At 35.9% G+C, this 25,470-nt stretch overlaps 1 long non-coding RNA gene across 1 annotated transcript; it reads right to left on the reverse strand.

Moving 5' to 3' along the window:
• Positions 1-1,123: 1,123 nt before the first annotated feature.
• Positions 1,124-21,228, reverse strand: LOC117804063. The gene is made up of 3 exons (XR_004628251.1): positions 21,164-21,228; positions 13,807-13,879; positions 1,124-1,300 (listed from the first exon to the last, which is right to left on the reverse strand). It is a non-coding gene; the product is annotated as an uncharacterized LOC117804063 (long non-coding RNA).
• Between the last annotated feature and the right edge of the window lie 4,242 nt (positions 21,229-25,470).

The raw sequence follows: 25,470 nt of genomic DNA on the forward strand, positions 1-25,470 counted from the left end.
ATTATCATCATCATCATCATCACTCTCAGTATTATTTTATTTAATAATTTCAGGAGCCATCATTGTCCGATTTTTATTCCAGGGCAGTAATGTATACAACTGCTATAATGGTTGTTTTATAATATTTTGATTAGCAACATGATTAAAGAAAATCGAAGGAAGGGAGGACTCATGTGTATTATATAATAAGTGAAAATATGTCTAATTCCAATATTCTCCTTTCTGCAGCCCAGGAAAGCTTTTCCTTGAGGTAGGTGTGTGTAACTCATTCATGGCCCATACTTGAGTCCAGTTTGGGAAAAGCTGAAACTCTGGAGGACACCTATGCCTTTGGCCCTATGATACACTACAGTCCTGATGTACTTACACTTCATGTGGGAAGATTTTGTCAGCTAATATCTGTGATTGCTCAGTGGTGAAGGTGGAAATAAAGTCATGGATGAGATATTTTCCAAAATCTAGTGGTGGATTTGGAATGGCACTGTCCCCATGATTTTAACGTCAGACTGTGTTTCCTAAGGAAACATGGCAAGTGAAGGTGGGGGATAATTAACAAATGTCCCACTTTGTTCCCCAGGCACAGGAAAGGGCTATGGTTTTCTCTTTTAAGTCTTGTGCTTGCTTTACTGTGTAGAGTAAATTTGCCCCACCCTTTATTTGAAAATAGGAAATGAAGATCAAATTATCCTTTCCATTATTGTAAACAGTTGTGCAAATGGAAAGATTGTCTTCTTCTGGGAACTCTACAGCCTACCAAGGAATCCTATGAAGTGATCTCTAATCTGATACAGTAAGAAAAAAATCTTGACTTTGATTCATCACCACTGTGCTCACTACTATATCACTGTCCAGTAGTGTCAGAATTTCACTGCCACCCAAAACTACACTGTAGTCACTGAAAGGCAGCAGCTGGGACACTGGTGACCTGTCCAAAAACAAGAGAATTGATCAGGAAGTGGAGAAATGCCACCTCATAAATGTCACCCAACCACATTTAACAACCACCAAGAGTTTATGCTGACCAACTGTTGTATTTGCTATGGTAAATATGCCTCTTTCACAACGTTGAGGCCACTGAATTTCTCATGGACTAAAACTTGCTTCAGTGCAATTACCTCCTCTCCCTGGGAGCCTTAGGAACTCTGCCATGGTCTCAATATTCTTCTAGAGATGGACATCAATGTCAGATTTACATTAAGTACCAGCATCTCTCAGAAGAAAACGTACAGCTACTGCTCCGACTTCAGAAGCTGATCTGGATGCCCAACAGAAGGATGCCAGTAAAATTTGTGGGAAATATCTGAAAGCAGAAGAAAGCACTAAAAATAAATAAGTGTTGCAAAGTTTACTATTCAAAAACAGTATTATTTGTTGTTTGAAATTGTGCTGTATTATGTTCATGGACCTAAAAAAAAGCAATTCTATCCAAAAATTACTTTCAAACTTGAAGTTTTTGCTTAAAGATATATTTGTATACATTAAGGAAGGTTAAAAGATTACACTGATTATATAAACTATTAGGAATGGAATATTCTTGGCACATTTTCACATATCTTACCCATTGCTTAGCTGATTCTTGTCTCTAATACCATGTCCAGAACCAGAGGAACGTGTTTTTAAAGATATGGACTTACTATTTTTATTTTTTCCATAAAGTTGTCTATAATATTTTTGAATTAAAATTCTATGTTAAAAAACGTGAAATCATTGACATTTTCACGAAACATTTTCTTTGTGAAAGAGGTAAGAAATCCTTTCTAAATGTGCTGTCCAAATAATTTCTGCTAGATGAAATATACTCTCATATCCAACTTATTTTATACTGGGGTAAATATTTCAGCCCAAATATTTTCACAGGCACTGCCTTTTTGCTTCCATTTAGAGTAGTTTCCTTCAACAAATATTTTTATAAGACAACATTTGTCAAATAAGTTGTCTCTATTTATGGTTCACCTGAAAGTTTACCAAATTTAGATGCTGCAAAATTGTAGGTTTTCTCAATTTTATTTCATTGCAATACAGGATATAAATTTATAAATTTATTTGATTAAAAATAGGAGATTTGTCAACTAATTCTTCCTGCAAATCAGATGTTCCAAAGCTTTTATGTGATTTCAAAACTAAATTTTATACACTGTCCGTGATCTCATTCTTTTAATTTGTTCATCTTCCCTTTGCTTTTGTAGAAAATGTCTTCCCCATTGGCAAGATAATGTCTTCAATAATTTCAATTTGCTAAAAGCTTCAACCTGAAGTAATTGCTTTTCTTGACATACCACTTGTTGAACACTTTGCTTAAAAATTTCCAAATGATTTTGAAGAAAATGCAACCAAAATTTGGAGAAATCCTTTACAAAAATATTAGTGTCCTTGTAAGACATTAGGGCTGATTAATAAAGTAGCTATTTAAAGGCTTAAACATTGCTAACATCTTATTGAGACCTAGAAGGAAAGAAAGAGCATACTACAAGGCTGAAAATTTTTTATTCAATATTAGTTTTACCAGTATTAGTTATTCCAGCTGTGTACTTATAAAAATATGTACAGATTTTGATAATTGTAGCTTCTATTTCAGTTGGTAGAATATTACAGTTTCTTTGGGTGAAATTATGAATTTTATGTACATTACAACCAATTCCAAATACATTTCTCCTTCACAGGTTCCTTAATTTAGTGAGAACATTGGTGTAACCATGCTGATGTGCTCTACCAAATTTTCTATTCATATTATCGCCACGAAAACAAATGCTACAACCTCAGTGTTGCAGTTTCAACATTCATAATGATATCAGATGTTTGACTTTTGAGAGAATAAATTCCAAAGCTTTACTTTGATTCCAGCAACCATATGGGAGGGAAAAGAAAAGAACGATTACTGGAATTACTGATTTTCAATCTGAAGCATCTGCTCATACAAAACTGACATCCTTTAAACTTGACAAGCTCTGCTACTAATGCAGCCACAGGATTTTCCGCTATCGCTTCCAGCTTCGTGCAGGCACAAACACTTGGAACTGAAAATGAACAGTGTTAACTTCAACCAATAGTCAATTGATCTAAATGAAAACTCATGCTTCAAAGAATGACGTGTGGACACACCTTTTGTGACTGATATGTAAAATTGTCCTTTTGGGCACAGTGTTCCTAACATAACAATTTTTGGTTGATACTGCGGGCTTCCCAGAAGATATTTTTTGTCCTTTACTTCTCATCTCTTCAGTGATATCACTTGGGCTTTGAGATGAGTGGAAAATTTAGTATGTATTTTTTTAATTAAACATGGACTTTCATTTCTTGATGTCACTGATGACAGGATTTATTGCTAAATTCAGAGTATTACCAAACAATATGATACATAGCTACAGATGTACAATCAGTAGATGACATCATTGTAGCAAGAGCATTTAAGCTACTTGCTACACATTTTAAACCTGAACTGCTCAGCTTCATATTTATATATATATAACATATAATATATATGTGTGTATATGTGTGTGTGTATATATATATTTATATATAGAACACTTGCTTCTAGGATCCTGGTGGCTTGATGAATCTTGGAGACCCCTGCAACACAACTGGTTAGTACATCAAGGGGCTGGCTGAAGAACAGCATCTAATACATGTAATATTTCAACCACCATCAGGACAAAAGGAGTTAGCTGCCCATACCTGAATGCTCTGCACATTCTCCTTAGATCTAGAAAGGATGAAAAAATGAAAAGGATAAAGAGAGAGGCTTTTGCTGGTATCTGCCAGTGCATATGTCTTATTCCTACTGCCAGTAAGAAGATGACAGGAGCGGGAAATAAACTAGCGGTCTATCAGAGCTATCCTGACTTATTTTTATACAATCATTAATAATAATACTTGAAAAAAGTAAAATACTTGGACATATGACAACTGAACAGGACCCTGGGACCAAAATGTGAATCAAGAGTCTCCCGTGCACACGGGGATGATCACCCTTCTAATGGTACCACTTGTTTAGGGACCACTTACTGCAGGCAGGCTTTCTGGATTTTTGGAGATGAAATGGTCATCAAAATATGATCCCCACTCTCTGTTTGCCCACTTTGCCTAGCTCAATTTTGCAAAGCATGCAGTTTTCAAAGGCCGTTCTCAACAATGAACTCCTTTGATTCAGACATGATTCAGGAAGCACATCATCATCTCTGCCACCCGTTTTTGAGAACCTTCCTAACCCTGGGCCCAAAGGCACAGAACGTGGGAGAGCACAGCGTGCAGCACCTCTGCTTGTGTTGTTTTGATAATACCAGCCTTCCTCAGCATCCACCGGAGAGGCCGCCTGACGGGATATGCCATCGCCCTAAGTAGGCTTTCCCACTCCGCCTCTTCGCTTGATGCCACTCAGCAGCTCTGAGAGCAGCCAAAGCCACAGGAATGTCAGGGTGATTATTGGCCAATGTCAAACTTACTTTGGAGCAGAGGCCCTTTAAGTTCAGGAGACAGATTTACCTTTCTTAAGGCCTTAATAGAATTAAGTAAATCAGCACTTCCTGCTGAAGGCGGGCTGCACAGCCACCAAGCTAGCAGTATCATTAAGAAACCACATGTGTTTAAAATAAAATTGTTTCTAACAGTAAGTCTCAAATACCTGCTCTTCTGGCATACTTTTTGATTTTTAAGATTCTGTCAAGCTGTGATGACTTTAACCTTATTCTTTGAAACACTCTCCTTTTCCCTCTCTTTCTCTATTCATCTATGAAATTGAATTTCCTCTAATGAAAAGAGAAATAGAATATATTCAAAATATACTTTAGGATCAAACTGGTGCCACTTTTTTTCTTCCTCATAAGACTTTTGCCCCCCATTTCAATCAGCATTCCCATTATGATTCCTCTTCCCAAATAGAAAACACTGGCTTTCTCACTGCTCTCGGTTCATCTAAGTTGCCATTCTCTGGGTTTTGTCTTATTTTCCTAAGAACTGACCCTTGCGTTTTCTGTTTACTCTTCATTCCCACGCTATCACTCCGATCTGACCCTTAAGAACCTCTTCTCTGTGAGAATGAACCCAAATTTCCACCTTTACTAGCCTAACGTTACAAGTGGGTATAGCCAGAATGGCTGGTCAATGCCAGCTGTTACCAACGAGGTACACTTGGTCAGATTTAACCTCTATGCCTCAGTTTTACTTCTGTGAAATGGGGCCAGTAATTGTTCTCAGAGAGGTGTTGTGAGGATTAAATGAGTTATACATAAACCACTTAAGAGGTGATTGGCTATCTCCTCAACTTTAGGAAATCAAGTAGGGCAGAGATGTCATTCATTTATAGTTAATGCAGAGAAGCTTTGAATAATGCTTAAGGTAACTCTCTTACCATAGTATAGCCAAGGTTATTGCTTTGATTGATCTAAGACCAAAATAATGTTCCTGAAAGAGACATGAATTGTTCATGTAGAAGAGATCATGGTCTTCACAAGAAAATCATTCCTCAGGGTTTGGGACATATGTTTGATTTCAGATGTGACAGAAAAAAACCATCAGTCCAGAATGTACAGCTTGTACAAAAATCAGAACTTTTCTCTATATTTCATGCAAGTAATCTATCCCATAGTAATCAATGCTTTTTTGAACACTTCAACTATAGGTGTTCAAAATTATTTTGAAAAGGTGCTACTAAATACACATTTATCAGTTCTTTTTTCTTTATTGGCACACGTAGAACAAATTTGATTAAAAAACACCCTTTATATCTATTTTGTAAGTCATACATATTAAATCATAAATTTTTTAAAGAAAAGTTATATGACTTTTTTGAACCAAAGTCTTTAATAGTAAATTTAGGATAATTACATCAGAACCCAAGTTAATCTCAAGGTGAGAAAATGTAGATAAAAGTACCTTCTAACATGCCCAAATATGAGATAGTAAATCACATGGTTGTGGTTTCATGTTTCAGGGTGTGTGTGGGGGGGGAAGAGAAGGGTACTTGTTCATGGAAATTCAAACTACAGTTGCTAGACCATTTATCTATATCCTTTCTCCAAGTTAGAATCTGCCATCACCTTTAATGGGTAATAATAATTGTTATCAATTATTAATCACCTATAGTTTTCCTAAAGTGGGATAGGTACTCAAAATATAATATTCCTGGACCCATATTGTTAACCCTATAAATGTCTGTGGCTTTCTGGGGAGGGTAGTTAGGCTCATCTGTTCTTGAGTTTGGCTAGTTTTCACCAGTAACTCTCTTTGCCTTTCCATCGTTTGCATCAAAAAAGTCTGAAGGGGTGATTCTGACAGAACATAGACACACATCCCTGAGAAATTTCAATCCGTTCTTTACTCCATGTTATCAGCAACTGAACACAAATTTAAACTATTAAGATAAGAGACAGAGGATGAATAATGCTGGGTCCCCTAGTCAAACTCAGTCCAACTATGGTTGTTCTAGAGCATGGGCCTCACTGCCCGACCTTCTTCATTTCCCTTCCTTTCTGGACTGCAGCTCTTCTTCAACAGTCCTTATGCTTCCCTTCTACTCTGGCATCTTATAAATCTTTGCAGCTTCCTGAAATGAGTCATAGCATTTTTCTCTCCCACCAGTTTCTTCTACCAAATATTTGGAAAAGGAAACTAAGACTCAGAATAAAGGAGACCATAAAATCATCTGGATGGGCTTCTGTTTTAGTTTACTACATGTCTTTACTTTCTTTTTTCTTTGTATACTTGTCTGTCTATTCTTCTTTGTCCTAAAAAAATTCAGGGCACCTGCGTGGCTCAGCTGACTGAGTGTCTGACTCTTGATTTTAGCTCAGGTCATGATCTCAGGGTGGTGAGATTGAGCACCATATAGGGCTCTGCACTGGGTGTGGAGCCTGCTTAAGATTCTCTCTCTCTTCTTTTGCCCCTCCCCCCTGACCATTTGCTCTCTTTCTCTAAAAAAAAAGAAAAGGAAAGAAAGAAAGAAAAAGAAAAAAAAAGTTTCATCTCCTGACAACAGAAATCATTTGTTCTTTATAGAAGATCCACATCACCCTGAAAGCACAGCTTTGGATCTTATTAAATAGTAAGAGAAACTATTTCTTCCCCAAACTGGAGCTTCATTAAAACTTCTCTAATAACTTCTTTTAATATGAAGAACACTATTCTGGATCTGGATTACTTCTTCCCAATCCCTGCTTGTTTGTTTGTTTCCCCTTTCATTACACCAAACAAGAGTCCTGTTATGGAAAAATGTACCTGTAATCCTCACATTAACATTCCAAGCTAAGCACCTAGTCTTATAAATGAAGACCTGTTAAATTTATTAGAATTACATGCTAGATCATTAGCAGAAGTAGAAATGATTTATTGACACAAAGTCAATAGAACAAACAAAGCTTTTAAACAGGAAATAGCATCAAAATATATTCATAGGCAAAGCTTTAAATATCTGAAATTCCAACAATATGCAGAAAAATTATGACCAGCAATGCTAATATTATTATAACAAACACCACAACCACCATGTGATTTGAGACCACCTCAGAGACCAAGGGACGCCATTAGCCTAGAGTGACTAAAGGAAACCTCCCTTTCGTGATCATGCTTGGATCTCTTACTATCTCATGGATAGCTGCCTTGTTCTTCTCTTATCTCCTGCTTCCTGAACTGGCCCTTGATCCCAATCATCATAAGCTGATTTACAGAGAACATGTCTCTTCCAAATATCAGCCTGCCACGTATTTTCAGAGAATTGTTATTATAGAAAATTATTAAGAAATGATAGTTAAAATTAAGTTATAGTTCTGCAAATGGAAAAACTAACTCTGGGGATTTCATTGAACTAACTTGGCCTTGCAAGGGATGTGGCTCGAGATAGAAATCTGAGTACATACTGATTTGAACCTTAATCAAAGTAGGGCTTCTATTAAAATTCTGAGTGTTTACCAAAAGAAAATGAACACACTAATTTGAAAAGATATATGCACCCCTGTATTCACTGCAGCATTATTTACAGTAGCCAAGGTATGGAAGCAACCTAAGTGTTCACTGATAGATGAATGAATATAGATAGATAGGTAGATTGATAGATGATAGATAGATAGATGATAGATGATAGATAGATAGATAGATGATAGATTGATAGATAGATAGATAGATAGATAGATGATAGATAGATAGATAGATAGATGATAGATAGATAGATAGATAGATATAGATACATATACATACATAGAGTGGAACAATACTCAACCAAAAAAAAGAATGAAATCTTGCCATCTGCGACAATGTGGATAGACCCAGGGGTGTTATGCTAAGTGAAATAAGTCAGACAGTGAAAGAAAAGTACCATATGATCTCACTTATATGTGAAATCTAAAAAAACAAAACAAATGAGCTAACAAACTAACAAAACCAGAAACAGAATAACAAATACAGAGAATAAACTGGTGGTTGCCAGAAGGGAGGGGGGTCAGGAGGATGGGCAAAATAGGTGAAAGGGATTAAGTGGTATAAACTTCCAGTTATAAAATAAATAAGTCACAGAGATGAAAAGTACAGCTTGGGGAATATAGTCAATAGTATTGTAATAACAGAGTGTGTTGACAGATGGCAGCTACACTTATTGTGGTAAGCATTGCATAATGCATAGAATTGTTGGATCAATATGTTGTGCACCTGAAACTAATATAACATTATATGTCAGCTAAAACCCAATAATAAAAACTTTTAAAATAAAAAGTAAAAAAATTATTTTATTTTATTTTATTCTTTTGTGAACATCTAACATGTAAGTAATCAAACGTAATTTTTGGATCTCCTATCTTTAGACTCTCAACAAAAAAAGTTGCCAAATTCCTGTTAAATCATCTTAGTTTTTGTTAATACATGCATACATTCTTCATTGAACATATTTAATTCATGTGAAGTTAAATAATATAAGATCAAGCTATAAGACCGTTCTCGGCAATTGCTATGGATAATTGCACCCTGTATTTCTTCTATCTGTGTGCCTTTTACAGGGGCTTCATAAACTCAAGATGAGAAAATTATATTTAACTGTGTTCTATTTTGGAGCTACTGCTTGGTGATTCTGCTGCAGCATGAGGGAGACAGCAAGACCCTGAAGAAGGAGCAGGCATCTTGCCACGTGGGGTCCTATTGTAGGAGCCCTTGGGCTAGCCGAAGCATGTCTGGGCCTAGCCCTGCAATGCCAAGATTTCCTATGACCCCAGATGTCCTCCAAATTAAGAACAGTTTCTCTGGTTTATGCATTTCAATCACAAAAATTTTAATACGTATTTGACAGCAGCCTAAAACAGCAACAGAGATTTGTGGGAAAAGATTTAGTCTGATCCAGAAGTTTTCATTTCTTATTTACATAAAAGTTCCCCTGCATTCTGAAATCACTGATTATATTCTTCTATCTTAAGTACAATACCCTATTCTGGTTAAACACAAAATATTTTTAAACATTATTTTAAAGAATTTGCATTGCTCAACTCTAGTAGTGTGAAATAGAAGACATTCAGAAGTGAAATTAAGTACTTTTCAATGGTTAAGTTCAAATCAGGTGCTTTGGAAGATACGGTTCTGTGAAATCTAACACTTGTTTAAATCCCAAAAGCCTGAAGATAAAGGGATTGCTGAGGAGATGCGGCAGGAGTGAGCCTGGAGCTCAAGGGTTATCCTAAGGTGAGGGTGGCCAAAGTAAAAAGGCAAGTACAAGAGTCAATTCTCCATCAGAGGAGGAGAAAATCCTTGATCAGAGAAAGGAATATTTAGGAAAAGTCAGGACAGATAAGTTTGGCAAAGGAATAGCCACTAACCTTTCTTCTTTTGTGTGAAAGAACACGAGAAATCACATTCAATTCCACGAGAGAACATGAAGAAGAAAATCAAGTGCACTGTAAAAGAAGTTTACCCACTCATGGGTGGCAAAAGTGATCATCTACCCACTTCTCTTGAATTCACTACCCTAACAAAATATATATGAAAAATCTAACATATGCCAAATTTCAAAAGTACTCCAATCTAAACATATTGATTGATCTTTTTCATTTTTGGAAGTTATCATTGTTAATTGCAGCAACAGGTAGACCATTAGCTAATTCAAACCTAAACCCTAGACACAGAGCAATCTGCAAAGCTAGACCAGAGAGAGGAAAGTCAAGCTGCCACCCATTGCCCTTGGAATACTAGAGGTTCAAGTCCTGTACCACTGACAAGAAGGGCTAGAAGGTACCCTTCTCTTACAAGATGCCCAGAGTCATTCCTTCCTTCCTCACCAACACATCTACCCAAATGTTTTTAAACCTTCATACACTGATGTTTGTTACAACTCAGTTTTGCCCATCTTTCATTGACGCCACTGAATCACCTCTCATTTACAAAATGTCATTTTTCATCAACTACCTGATGAATAATGATTTTGGATCTATTATCTGGTAATTTTGCTACTTGCCTGGCAAAAAAACATCAGGCCTCCACCAAAGCAGTAGTGCATAATATCTGAGTGGGCCTGGAGGTAGTACCAGGTCTTTGCTCAGAAGAGAACCTCTGTGGCTCTTTCCTGCAATGTTTAAAATTTTTTTTTAAATTTTACAAATATTTAATTTATATACAATATAACAATAATGTACAGTGCAATAAATAGTTTAATATATCTACAGAGTTTTGCAACCATTACTGTTATTACTGTTATCTAATTTTAGAACACGTTTTTCACCCCCAAACAGATAGCTTGTACCTATAGTCACTCCCTATTTCCACCTTCTACTCCAAGTCCTACATAACCACTAATCTACTTTCTTTCTTTATATGCTTGTTTATTCTGGACATTCCTTATACATGAAGCCATAAAATATGTGGTTATTTGTAACTGGCACTTTCCCTCCCTGTTGTAGTATATCAGTACTTAATTTCTTTTTATTTCCTAATAATATTCTGTTGTCTGGATACACCATACTTTATTCATTAGTTGATGGAGAGTTCCATTTTTGTCTATTATGAATAATATAGATATGAACATTTGTGTGGACACATGTTCTAATTTCTTTTGGGTAGCTCCCTAAGAGTGGAATGGCTGGCTCTTACAGTAGCTCTATGTGTAATATTTTTAGTAACCACCAAACTATTTTTCCAAGTGGCTGCATCATTTTACGTTTCCAATTGTATTAGGATTTCCAATTTCTCTACATCCTTATCAACCCTTGCAATTATCTTTTTTTTCCTTCCATAGCTATTCCAGTGGGTATGAAGTAGTACCTCACTGGCCTCTTGCTTTGCATTGCATATTTGATCTGTATGACTGATGAAGTTTAGCAACTTTTCAATTGTGTATTGGTGATTCGGATACCTTCCTTGAAGAAAGTTTATTCAAATACTTTGCTTTTTAAAAATTGGGTTGTTTGTCTTTATTATTGAGTTGTAATAGTTCTCTATATGGTCTGGGTACAGGTCCCTTATTAGATATATGATATGCAAGTAGTTCCTTCTAGCCTGTAGGTTTTCCACTTTCTTCATAATATCTTTTGAAGCACAAAAGTTTTTAATATCAATGAAGTGCATTAGTCAATCTTGTTTTTAATCAAATCATTGCCAAATCCAAGGTCGCAGTGCTGATTTTATCTGCTCCCTGTTAAAAAGGGAAAGGAACCCAGTTGAAAGGCACTGGGAATCTATACCATGACTGCTCACAAACATCAATCCTTGCATAGCTTTAATAAATGTCCTCAAGCGTGTCCTGGCCTAGATTCTCCTCCCACTGCCCTGCCACCCAGAAGTCTACAGGCACAGATGAGCAGGGCAAGAGGAGATTGGTTAAAGTAAAAAATTAGAAGAAAAGCCTTACTAAGAGGATGTCCAACAAAGTGATCAAGGGTGAATTGCAGGTGTGCAATGATAGAATGCTGCTATGGCAGGAAAATGATGCCCCTTTCCCACATTTATCTTGACAAGGAGTTATAAGAATAAAGGGTTTCTCTGCTTCCTACAGCTGGGATTACAGAGAGGAGGACAATGGACTTTAGTAAGGTGATATATGTGGGATGACTTTATAGCAGTGACATAATTAATAATTATACAATATAAGCCTTTGTCAAGGAGTCCTAATTTTGAGACGTAATTTCAACCTTCGGGAAAGCACTGACAACTTCACAGTTGCTCACTGGCCCTAGGAGAGATGAATGGAAAGAGAAAGTGAAGGACATTGCAAAAATTTTTATTTGCCAAAGCTGGTGTATGTCACCAGTACCCAATGACTTCTAGCTCCCAAATCTCATGTGAATGGTCCTTATCAGCAGAACCTGAACTATATCCAGATTCCTTTCAGTAAGGGATTCTGGGAAATTCAGTTGCCAGGCTCCTAGGCCTTGTGATGCAGAGGGACAGAAGCAGGGTAGAATGGATAATATTTGTCAAAGACAATATCCAGCATAGAAATGTTGGGAGGAATCATCATTACTGATATCAAATATGGAATATAAAGAACAAGTTAAAGTAGGTTTTGGAGACTGTAAAGAAAAAAGAACAAATAGCAGCGTATAAAGGACCATATAGTAGATGTGGATGGCAGAGCTTAAAGATTGAGTATATACGTATCGTACATTACTAAGGGGTGAGAAACAATATTGAAGAACATAATACATTTCCAATTGTATAGCAGAAGCAAGTTTTCCTCATTTTCATCTGAGTGTGTAGGTTGAAATTCATAAAATAAAAGAAATTCACTGCTAGATGAGCTCTAGTAAAATTTGATAATTTCAAGGATTATTTAACAAAAGCAATAAACATGCTCGAGAAAAATTTTAAAATATAGATTATGAAATGCAAGAAATTTACACATTACAAATGAATGTGTAAATTTACACACTAAAAATTTCTATGGTTGTCATTATCTTGATAAGAAAACTACTTGTCACATACAGTTAAAAGGTAGAGACTGTTGAAACTAGTTAATTTTAGTTTTATCTGATGTATGCAGTTCCTTCAGGTTAAATTGTCAAGCATTTCTCTTTCAGGTACTATTTCTCCCTTTTCAAGGATTCTTTTTTCCTCCTTTTCCCTCAAAGGGTATGTAGGCACAGGAAAAAGCAGCCGTATCCTCATAACAGGACAGAGGTAACAGAGTGGCTTCTAATCTGCATCGACCTTCGCTTGCTCCACTGGAAAGTAAGTTTTTGTTCTGTTTTGTTTTGTTTTTTACCTGGTTCTTGGGCATATTGCAGTGGTTTTAGCAAGTAGCTGCTGTTTTCAACTGCTTCTTTTTTTTTTTTTTAATTTAAATTCAATTAGCCAACATATCGTACATCATTGGTTTCAGATTACGGTATTGTGCAGACACCTGGAGCTGAAGTCTCTGACCCTGGTATAGCCTCAGTTCAAGAGATCCCTGCCTTTTGCAGGCTCCTGGTCTAGAACTCAGGGCCTTTTCCGGTCAGTTCTCTTAGCCCTGCTGTTTCTTCCCCCAATCAAGAGTTCCCTAAATGCCAAACAAAGGCAACAGATATCTGGGATTCTAGCTCAAGCCTCTCTGTCTAGATACTTCCCTCAGGCATCTTTACTATACCATTTGATTGACACCACTCTTCTTTTAGGAAATGCCAATTTTTCTTTTAGGAAATGCTCAGAATTTTTCTAAGTTTTTCAGCATTTTCATCTACTCCTTCAAAAGAGAGATACATAAGCTTTTTGCTGAGGAATTTCTTTTAAACCCTTGCACCTATTTCTACTGTGCCACATTCCATGATGCGGTGAGACCTGACCCTAAAGCAGGGGTAAAGAATGCAAAAGAACAAATAGAAAAGTCTAATAATTCCTTGCTTCTTATCAAAGCTTCCTCTTAGAGCTTACCTTATGTGAAATCATGCTTCTCGCTCTATTTTGGTTTATAGTAAAACACGGTGATCAGGCTTCAAGATTCACTCTGAAAGTTAAAGGGAGAATTTTGGAATTTATTGAAAATCAACAAAGCCTTCATTTGAACACTAGTGTCTCATTATAGACTCAGCTTTTAATTTGAAACTCGAAGCTGAATAATCACATCTTTATTCTAGTCTAGGCCCTCCTCTAGTCCAGAATAATGATAATTATTTTTGATTTAGTGGGTGGGAGAGCTGTGGGAAATCTAGGAAAAAAATATACTTCTTAAATATGTCAAAAATTATTCCAATACATGTCCAAAGAAACAATTAGACTTGTCCCCTACAAAATGGAAGAAAATGGAATGATAAGTAACATTGTGAGAGGAGAAAATATGACTTGAGAATTTCATAAGGAGGAAATGGAAAAATATGATCAGTTCTATAAGAGATCAGTAAATATACCATTCATATCATCCTCCTGGAAAAGTTACTCAAAATCATTCTGTGACTGAAAGAGTAATTACTAATATGCATTTTAAGGGTGGGAAAATAAGGGTTTAAATGACTGAATTATTGAATCCAAAGAAAAATTTTTCTTAAAATTATATATAATTTAAAATATAATTCAGTAACAAAAACAGCCCAGCTCTATCATCCTAGATTTGACTTGCAAGGTTACCAAGTAGTAGTGGTAGGCGTACTAAAAAATCACCAAATTTTTTGTTTTACAAAGTCTGTAAAAAAGTATAAATTGTTCTTTCTCTTATATTATACTTTTCTCCTTTTAACAAAATTATGAAGTTAATATATGCATATGCATAATGTTAAAACAGGTTAAAAGAAAGAAGTTATGTGGAAAAGTAGTCTTTCTTCCCCTCCATTCCTGACTAAACTTTTAATAACTACGGGCAGTTCCTTCTTGCCTTTATTTTCTTTATTTTCTTATCATTTTACTTTTTAATTTTATAAAAAGAGAAAATACAGGTTTATTTTTTGGTAATTAAAACAAGTAGAGTTAAAAACAAGTAGAGTTAAACAATCGGAATTAAATTAGAATGAACAACTAGATTTAAAAATCAATAACCATGAACTTTTAAATGTAATGAACTTTCAAATACATGGGAAAAACTAGATGAATGAATTAGACATAGCTCACGTACTAAAAGGAAAAAATAAATGTTAAAGCATGAAATAATGTCAGAGAGAAAGGCCAAATATCATCTGTGACTCTCAAAATGAACCAGTTAAGTCCTCTTATTTAAAGCTTTTCAGATCAGGGTAGAAAAATCCAACTCTTTGCTGCTATGCTGCAATGACATAGAATAAAAATAAAAATACAAAAATGATCAAAGACTTATTTGGCAGAAATAAAATAATGCAAAGCAGTCCTGGAGGAATCGAAGGCAAAAGCCTACATTCAGGGGAAATTTCCCAACTTTAAACATACACATTATTAAACAAGAATTAACAAAACAATGAAATAAAATAAATAAGAATAAAAGAAAAAAGAAAATAATATTGTAAAAGCAAATTTTAATGGATTAAAATCAGGAAAAAATAAATTTAATGAGCCCATGAATTATTGGCAATAAAATTAGAATAGATAGGTTTCTGGAAAATCTGATTAAGAAAAAGGAGAAAACAATTAGAATTAGAAAGAGAAATGGTACAAAAGTCAAATAGAATACAATGTATGAGATTACAATACAAGACCCTATGTATGCAGTAAATACGTAAGACTGGGTGAAATGGATTATTTTCATGAAAGATATAAACTGACAATAAAGATTTATAAAAATTAGAAAAATCTGAATTAAATAATAACCATAGGTATAATGAAAAACATTTCAAAAATTGCTCTAAACTCTCTAGGGATTGTTTTACTAGTGCATTATTTAGAACTTTAAAAGAACTAGTAAACTCAATTCTATATAATTTGTTCCAGAACAGAGGGAAAAAAATATGGAAAGTAATCAAATCTATTTTATGGATATGGGATTATTCTGACATCAAAATCTGACAAACATTATACAAAAAAAAAAAAAACTAAAGACAGATCTCTCTTATGAATAGAGATTCAAAATGAATCGATATTAGGAAATACATGTGTCTGGCATTTATTAGATACTCAATAAATTCATCCTACATCACTAAGGAAAGCAAAGCTATCTAGAATGAATTCCGTTGGCTTCTGGGCCCCGTGTCTGTACTTCTCATTCACTATGAACCCATCCTCACCTCACTTCCCTCCAGTTCAGAAGAGGGAAAAAGGTCTTTTGTTAAAAAATGAAGTTTCCAGTTGTATTCTGGATCCTGTTCTAGAAGCAAACCATCATCCTTGATTTGTCAGTTACTTCTTTGTCAGTTATATGTTGCCTCTTTCTATTAACTATTTCCTTTCAACTCTTACAGAATGCTTCCTCAGTTGTGCATCCAAATGCTCTGGAAAGCCATGAGCAGATTCTTGCTTTCAAACTGCAGGAGTGGGCAAAATCAGCAATTGCAGGGCAACATGCTAAAATGTGGCCGCGCACAGGTACTACTAGGGCTCCTGGGAGAGGCTTCTGGAAATGTTCCTCCAGTCAGTGCCATGCCTTTATTTCTTTCACTGACTATCTTCTAAAAAAGAGTAGCTTCCACTCGCCATGCCAGTATTTCATTTCCCATTGATCTCTCCGTAGATCACTCCCTTGCTGAAACCCCTTGACTGTATGTTCTTCAGCTTTTACCCCTTTGGACTTTCTTACCTTTTCTCTTTTGCAGACTTGTTCCACCTAATTCTTTATATGGGTAATGTTTTAGAGGAACAATGGCTGCATTTATCTCCCTAATTTGCACACTCCTTCTCAATGTACGCACTCTCTCATCTAGCTCCATGGTTTCAGCTACTACCTAAATGTTGGTTCTTGATGTTTACCTGCAACAAGGATCTCTCTTCTGAGGTCCAGGTTCAAACACCAGTTCTCTACTGCATCTCTTCACATGAATGTCTAACTGATGGGCCAAATACATGTCCCAAACAGATTTAGTATCTTTTCAAATCCTGCTGCTTTACTATACGCGTTGTACGATGTGAGCCGGAACATCCCAGAGAGATACATCACGTTATCAAAATGGAAGGCTCACATGCATTCTGATTTCTTTGTTCTGATCCAAATCTCACTAAGCAATTTTTGGTAATTCTAGTGTTCTACATGGGTAGAAACTTCTCTGTCCAGGATGGCACAAAGGTCTTTTCTAATTGAATTATACTTATTGTAGTGAGTGAGCAAATTGGCATTTCAGTCCTTTACATCATGTTTTGTAAGGTTTGCTGGTTTGAGTGTGCGTCTTCCATTCTTCCAAGACTGGAATACTAAACAGACTGAATTATTAAGTCTGCGGGGCTGAGTCTAGACTCTGAAATGTGATGAATTCACCAGTATAAAGATGATAAAACATTACAAGGGATTGGGATAGCCTTTCCAGGTGCTACTTCTTTTGTCTCGCTCTGAGCCTGTTCACACATTGCCCTCTGTCAGCAGAAATGTCATCCTCTCAGTAAGTGTCCCCCACTGCCTTATGCAGGGTTGGTCCCTCTCTTGTGTACTCCCACAGCACTTTGTTCCTGAACCCTTCTCACTTTTTCTTGCAGCTTACTTGTCTCTGCAAACTCCTTTGCCTGGCACACAATACATGGTCAAAAGTGTTAATTTAATCAACTAATTCAGCTCCTAATACAGGTATTTTGTCCAATTCTTTTTCCTTATTTCTCTTGAATTATTAGACTGCACACAAAATAGGATACTTTTGCAGGAACCAGGGCTGATCTTGTTATCAAATAAGACTTTTACAATATGGTCAGGAAATTATTCTAATTCCATCCGGAGCTAAGTGTTTTAGAAAACTGTTACTGCCTCCATTCCTTTATGTTCCAATTATTTTTAGCTTCAGTTAAACATATTGGCTCCATAGCATACTTCACTAACTCTTTTTGCCACAGGACCCAGATGTGATTATTATAGTTTTGTTTTGTTTTGTTTTGTTTGGGTTTGGCTTATTGCTGTTAATGCCACCAGGCTGAACCCATGTACAGTTTTGTCCCTCAGCAAAGTAGCCATTTAACAAATAATAGAGGAAGCCTTTGAGTTCTAAAAATTCTTGACTGTGTAAAATACGCTTGTAACCTGCAGCTTATAGAATCAATGCATATCCTAATGGTTATTCAGTAGTTTAAGAGGTGTTTGAATTATTAGGTGAGGGAAGTCACTGTAACAGTTAAACAAAATAACTAAATACATCTGAAGCCATATAATTTAATGTATTAGGAGCAGATCTTTTGAAAATTTCCAGAAAGTTATCCAATATCCTATTGACCAGCGTTTTAAGATACATTTTATGGCTCAAACCCTAAACTTAAGTGCCTACGTCGTTCACTAAGGGAGAAAGAAATGGCATAGTGGCAACCCTAGCCATGGAAAATATGCTGTTTCTTTAGTACACCATTATTTCCCAGTAAGTATTGTAATTGAGAAGAAACTTCCCTTAAATGTGCTAAATCAATTAATTACCCCCACACACTTGCTTTAACATCCTGCACTATTGAAACAACTTCCAGATGTTACATTTGCTAATAATTCTTTGGCCATCATGTTTCAGTGGGTTGGCTGTATCACTCCAGATACAGACGCAGAGAGGCAGAATTACAACTGTCCCACATGACAATCACTGGTGGTGAGATGAATCTTGGCTCATTTTTTATCTTGAGTAATTAATTTAACCACTTTAAGTCTTCCTCATTTTTTATCTTGAGTAATTAATTTAACCACTTTAAGGCTTCCTCATCTGTAAAAATGGAAGTAGTGATGCTAAGAAAATATTAATAACAAAAATGAATATAAGCAATTCTGTGTTTTGCAAAATATATATGTGTGCGTACTAGTAATCATACTTTGATGTTCACCACGTTCTTGCATAAGAATGATCTCATTAACTTATTTTCCCATTGAGAAAGTGCGTATGGCAACATTACACTCTGTTTGCTATTAAATGCAATCTTTTTTTCATTTAAAGTCTAATGCTTGCTTTATTTTAGCACATTTAAAAAATGTTATTTTAACATACCCAATGAGTTATACTTCTGAAGTCCACTGTTGTGGAGAATCTGAATAACATCATCTTTACCCTAATAGGTTTATTCATTAAATGTCATTTACAAGATGGAGAGATACATTTGGAATTGCTTTGCTGCCTTTAGATTTTCTAGAACCTTTAAAACCACATTAGCATTAGTTGAACTTCTTCTCAAGTTTGTCAGTTCTACTAGCATAAAGCCATGCAGCAAATTTGCTTTTAATATTTTTCTTCTAGCTTTGTGCTTTATTAGAAATAACTCACTTACAGAAAACCTTTTATTTGAATTGGTGGTGAGAATAAACACATAGTTCTCAGTGACTTTTATTATTTATTATAAAGTAATTTGGCAGGGTGTTGTGTAGGCAACTAAACAAAATAAAAGATTAATCAGAACTACCAATCTTTTTCTGATTTGCAGAGTAACAGAAAACAGCAGCCCAACCCTGTTTTACTCCCCAAAGGTTTAGTTCAGTATGTGCCAGTGATGGAAAACATCGTCCGCCTATAAAGCAACAATTAGGGCTGGTTTCCATTGACTCAATCAGTCAAATGTAAAAATACAAAAGACCAATATAAAATAAGCCCTCTTCTGTGGGCCTTCACATGCCAGAAACGTGAACACCCTTGGATATGCGTTGCTCCTGCTATTTACCAACGCTCCACTGGAATTTTTAGGTTTAAAAGTTCATATTTTAATTGCAGAATTGAATACAGAAGGATAAAAATCAGCAGTTTTTCCCCAGGTTATAGCAGGGTTTGGAGGAAAAAAAGGCATAGCTGGAAGAAAAGAGGCTTAAATTCACTTTTTGGAGAAGGCTGTTGTCAGTGAGACTAATTGATAAATTACTTAGTTTCTTGGTATGTTCATTATATATATATATAATGTATTAATTCATATAAAATATTAGAAAAACTGCAGCCTACTGGAAGTAAGCACATTTCCCAGAATTATGTTTTAAAATGACAGTTAACATGTACATTGTCCTCCATATATTTTGAGGGTAGGGTCACAGAAAGCAATTTGTATTAATATCAACCTATCTAAGAAGGAACTCCTAAAATCAACTATAAAGAAATGTTAGAAAAGGATAGAGGAAAGATATGAAATTCAGATATTTTCTCAAAAAAACAAAAAACAACTAAGGGGATTAATACCTGCTAGCTTGTGAAATGCTATTATACATTCACTGATAATTATTTATTATGACAAACACAAAATATGTTTGAATTACATGGAACGAATTTAGGGTAGAGATAGGGAAGATTTGCCTGGCATTGAGGGTGGGGAATTGAGGGTTGCTTTTGATATCCTTGCCTCCAGTAAGAGCAAATACAATACTGCTTGAGAGGAAGGAAAGTAGGTAGGTGATGTTTAAAGGACTTCTCCAGCTAAACACTTGAAGAGTGCACTTAGAAGCTGTTACAGGAATAAGACCTTTTGTGCGTCTATGTATGGTGACCTTGTGAATAACCTTTTATTCAGCTGAAATGTTGCAAAATATCAAATATTTCTATTACTGCCTTAGAGGATAGGAAAAGCATTCCATCCCTATAACCTTCTTCTCCTTAACATTATGCAAAGGTAGCACATTATTTATGTTCATAAATTCTTTTTTTTTAAGATTTTATTTATTTGAGAGAGAGAGAGCATGAGCACGGGGAGGAGGGGGAAGGGGGGAAGGGGAGGATAGAGGGACAAGCAGACCCCCCCCACCCCCGCTGAGCTGGGAGCCTAATAAGGGGCTCAATCCCAGGACCCTGAGATCATCACCTGAGCCTAAGTCAGATGCTTAACCAACTGAGCCACCCAGGCACCCCTGTGTTCATAAACTCTTAAAGGAGTATTAATTCAGCATCAGTTGCTGCCTGATCACATAAGGGTTTTGCTTCAGTTTGGTAGGAATATGTAAGGTTTTTTCATTTTTCCTGGTACCTTGGAAGGAAGAACAGTGTCATGTTCCTGGGTCCTCTGCCACGAGGCCTGGTGTCACAAGCATCTGTCCAAATGTATTCCAAAACAAGAAATTAAAAGTGAAAGAAAAGAAATTCCTATTCTGGTTAAAATGAAAAAGGGAAGAAACTGAGAACTACCAGGCTTTGTGGTGAACCTCCGTAACTTACAGAATAAGAGTTAACACTTGTTAATGAGCTGATGATTAGCAGGCCTTTAGCCATCTGGCTTCTGCTTATCTCTCTCCCCCCATCCCTAGCCCCTGTCCTGGTTGTCCTACCTTCCTACCAGCTTCTTCCATTCTTCCTTCCATGATGTGCATTCCTGCAATCCAACATATTTTCTAGACTTCCTCGCACCTAAGATTCTGTGTAAAATTTAGGTTCCCTCCTTTAGATGCATCTGTGTAAGATCTGGAAGAGAAAAGGAGACAGGGGCCATGTTTCCACACTTTTCAACTGTTTCTACTGGCTTACAAGGTAATGAGGGCATACATTTTTTTTCTACAGTAGCACTCTAATTGCAAGGGCAACAGCGATATATTTTTATCAGATTACAGGTACTACAGAGTGTTCTTGTGTTCTATTGTTAACAACGGCAGCTCAGAGGAAAACACAATCAAGGTAACCATTTCATATTATGTGGAGGAAAGAATGACACAAAGTTTTTCGTTATTTCCAGCAGTTTCTATCAACCATGCTTATCGTTATTATAGCAATCCTTTAACCAAACTCTGTCAGACTTTGTCACGTTACAAAATTAAGGACAATATATAGAAAGTACATAGATGAAGTATGAATTACTCCAAGGTTAAAGTGTTACCCAGGGCTCATCTTTGTCACTTGCACCTCTAGGCAAGCCTCAATAACAAGGTATCTATGACACTTCTTTACAAGTACTATTTCTACTTAAAGAAAGAACTCTATAATTCTACCCCATATGACATTACTCAGATCTTTAACCATGTGAGAATTAGCAGTCGATATTGTTTTGTATTAATGTCTGTAGGAAAAAAGAAAGAAAATTATTTACATCACCTAAACAATTTCATAATAACTCCCAATCACCTTGAATACTAGACAGGGTGATAAGTGTCTTAACTTTCCCGTTCTTCTGGGACTGAGGTCTATGAAAAACTTAACAAAGAGCAATTATGTATCATTGACTAAAATTAATAGAAGGTACCCAGGAAATGACAGGAAGCAATAGACGTGTATCACCATAAAAAGTAGACACAAAATAAAAGGAAAATCTACTAAGGGGATGGAAAGCAGTAGCAGCATAAACTGTTGGACAGCCGACAGGGTGATCTTTGGGGGTATGATGGTGAGAGCAAGCAGTCTAACACTTACAGTCATAAATTACCAACTTCAAAAGGCCTACTTGAAAGGATTGTTGATAGCATATATTTTAAAATGGCCACGTGATTCATTCAGTTAAACATTAAGATTTATTACTCTGTTGTGACCTTAAATTTCTCTAACTGCTGTCACTTGTGCTCTTATTTTGAAGGGCCAGTTTCTTCATGATTATTATGTTCCAATTACGGCTCTACTCCTGCACAACATCTCCTCACTCTTTCTAGGTAAAAGTATCCTATTGCTTCTGTCCTTTAATGTGTTGTAACACGTTGATGGTGTCAACATCAGTAATATGCTGCCTTCACTTTGTCACTTAACTATCACATCTGAAGAGCAGGATTACTCATAATTTGTCTGATCACCCGCCCTTGTGCTGATGATAACATTACACATTTGGAATAGTTCTGGCAAACTTTATTGAATGGATAAATGCCTGGTACAGTTTGCTAGACAGAGGTAGTAGGGCATAGGCTAGAAAACAAAACCCTAGATTAGGAGTGAGAGGAAGGCATCTCAGCTCTGCCAGTACCTAAATTATAAACCAAGATAGTCATTTAGGCCTCTGGGGACTTATTTCCTCATCTATGAAGGGATCTCTAAAGTCTCTTCTAATTCAAGTCCTCTTGGAACACATGGATGTTATCCATGTATTGGAATAACACCTACAAAAAAGTATGGGAAATAAATAAGAATATGCCAGCTAAAGGAAACCATACAATTAGAGATTTGCCTCCTTAGTTTGTACTTAAGATTTATGCCATGAGATATTTTGTTGTAGGGCACATAAATCTGAAAACAATTCGCCACTAAATATGCTACATAAGCTGTAAAACTCCTCTAGCTAAAAATGCCTCAAGTACCCTAACAAGCCATGGAAGCCAAAAGGAAAGACCTGTTCAAAGGTGTGGAAACTGATGTTAGGAAAAGGTTAATGATACACAAGTTTCTTTAGTGAATATGTTGTGTCATACCATAAGGTGTCACTTCACCAAAATAAAAAAGAGGTTGCAATCCACTTCTGTTATGGTAGCTGGTTATGATTTTCACATAAAAATGATATATGTCCAGGAATACCTCGTTATTTTAGTCGTATGCAAAGCTTGATGTGGAAAGTATTAATATATTTATAATCCCTACCTAAACTGGACTTGAATTTTATATATATATATATATATAACTGTGTATGTGTGTGTATATATATATATATAGTATCTTTTTTTACTTTTCAATTATAAGACCAATGGCATAATATAATTACAAGTTGTATAGAGATTTTAAAAACCTATCTCATTATCAAAATATAGAAATATTTTCTGAGCCCTCACTTTCCCCCTCCTGCACAAATCATCTATCTATAGATCTTATATTTACTGAAATATCAGGTTGATGCCCCTCTCTTCCTATATCTGCTAGATATAATCTTAATATGACTTCTACTACCATAATCAGGGCAACTATACTCTTTATGGAACCTTTTAGTCAAATTTTGATGTTGTTTTTTAAGGCTATCGACCTTACCAATTCCAGAGAGTGTAGTTTTGACCAGATACTGGAATTTATATCTAGTATACATAAAGTAAAGGCTGAATGTTCTCTGAAGATCAAGGTATAGACCAAGTTGGTTACCTTGTGGATAAAATAAGATAGATTTTAAGGACTTAGTTAATATGTGTGATTTCTTTATTTATTTTCCCCTCAATGGCTGAATATTAATTCTCCATTATGGGCAAACTGAAACATGGGAACTCAACTATTTTACCAATATCATAGTCTAAGTTGAATCCTCCTTAAACTCCAAAATACGAATAGTGGAAAAAATGTGGGGCTTGAAGGCATCTAAGTCACAGGTCACACATAGAACTTACCAAATAATAGAAATGGCTAGTGTGTGTGTGCTTGCTTGTGTGTCATACACATGATGGAATACTACTCAGCAATAAAAAGAAGCACATACTGACACATCTGAAAACATAGATGAATCTGAAAGCCGTTATGCTTATTCTGTATCTTGTTTTAGTTGGTAGATACCCAGGTGTATGCGATTTAGTCAGCTTCAGCTGCTGTAACAAAGTACCATTGACTGGGTGGCTTAAACAATAAAACATTTATTTAAACAATAAAAATATGTATTTCTCAAAGTTCTGGAGGCTTAGGAGTCCAACATCAGGATACCAGTCAACTCAGTTCCTAGTTTCTGGTGCAAGCTCTTTGCTAGTTTGCAGATGGCAACCTTCCTGTTGTGTTGTCACATGCATGGCAGAGAGAGAACTTTTGGTGTCTCTTCCTTTCCTTATATGAGCAATTATTCTATCAAGAGAACTCCACCATCATGACCTCATCTAAACCTAATTATCTTCCAAAGGCCCCATCTCCAAATACCATCACATTGAGGGTTAACGACTTCACCATATGAGTTGGTGGGAGAAGGGAGGACCTTTAGTCCATAGCAATAACTGTCAAAAATAATTGAGCTGACCATTAATAATTTCTGAATTTAATCATATGTAAATTATACCTCAATAAAAAATTGTGACACAAGTAAGACTACATTTTTGGAAATATTTTGTAATTCTGACAGTCTACACCAGAGATCTCCCCAGAGAGGTCTGCTTCACAGCATTCTGCCTATAAGTAGGGTGACATATATCCAATTTACCTGGGATCAGCCCAGTCTACGCGTGTTGTCTCAGCATGAATATTAATGGCTTTTCCTTTCACTCTGAAAAGTGCCCACCTTGGACCTGAAATTATATGTTCCCTTCCTAATAAGCACCTAGACTCAACCTCTGAGTGACAAACCTAGAAAATTCTTTCCCCTCTCTGAATTCTAGTAGTCACCAACACCAAACTGGTTGTTATGCCATACTCAGCCTCACCCATAATGCTAAGTCATTTGTAACATAGATGAACAATTCTAATACTGACTCAGACAATATCTCAGTCAGGTGGCTCATTCCCACACCCAAAACTTTGAAGGTGGAAATGTAAACCAGTCCCGTTTCCATTTAATTCAGATTTCTGTTTTCATTAATTCCCTGAATTGCCATATTTTTTCCATATTTCTCCAACAGAATCTTCTCAGACATTTATGAGCTTCATGCATCAAATAACATATTATTTCTTCCATCATCACCCCATTCTAAAACTTTATTATCTGCAACTTTTAAATCTATCGTAACAGCAGAAAAGATCCTCCATCTCTTTGATCACCTCTTAGGGGTATCTG

This window comes from Ailuropoda melanoleuca, chromosome 10 (assembly GCF_002007445.2).
Source record: "Ailuropoda melanoleuca isolate Jingjing chromosome 10, ASM200744v2, whole genome shotgun sequence".
NCBI classification, from domain to species: Eukaryota; Metazoa; Chordata; class Mammalia; order Carnivora; family Ursidae; genus Ailuropoda; species Ailuropoda melanoleuca.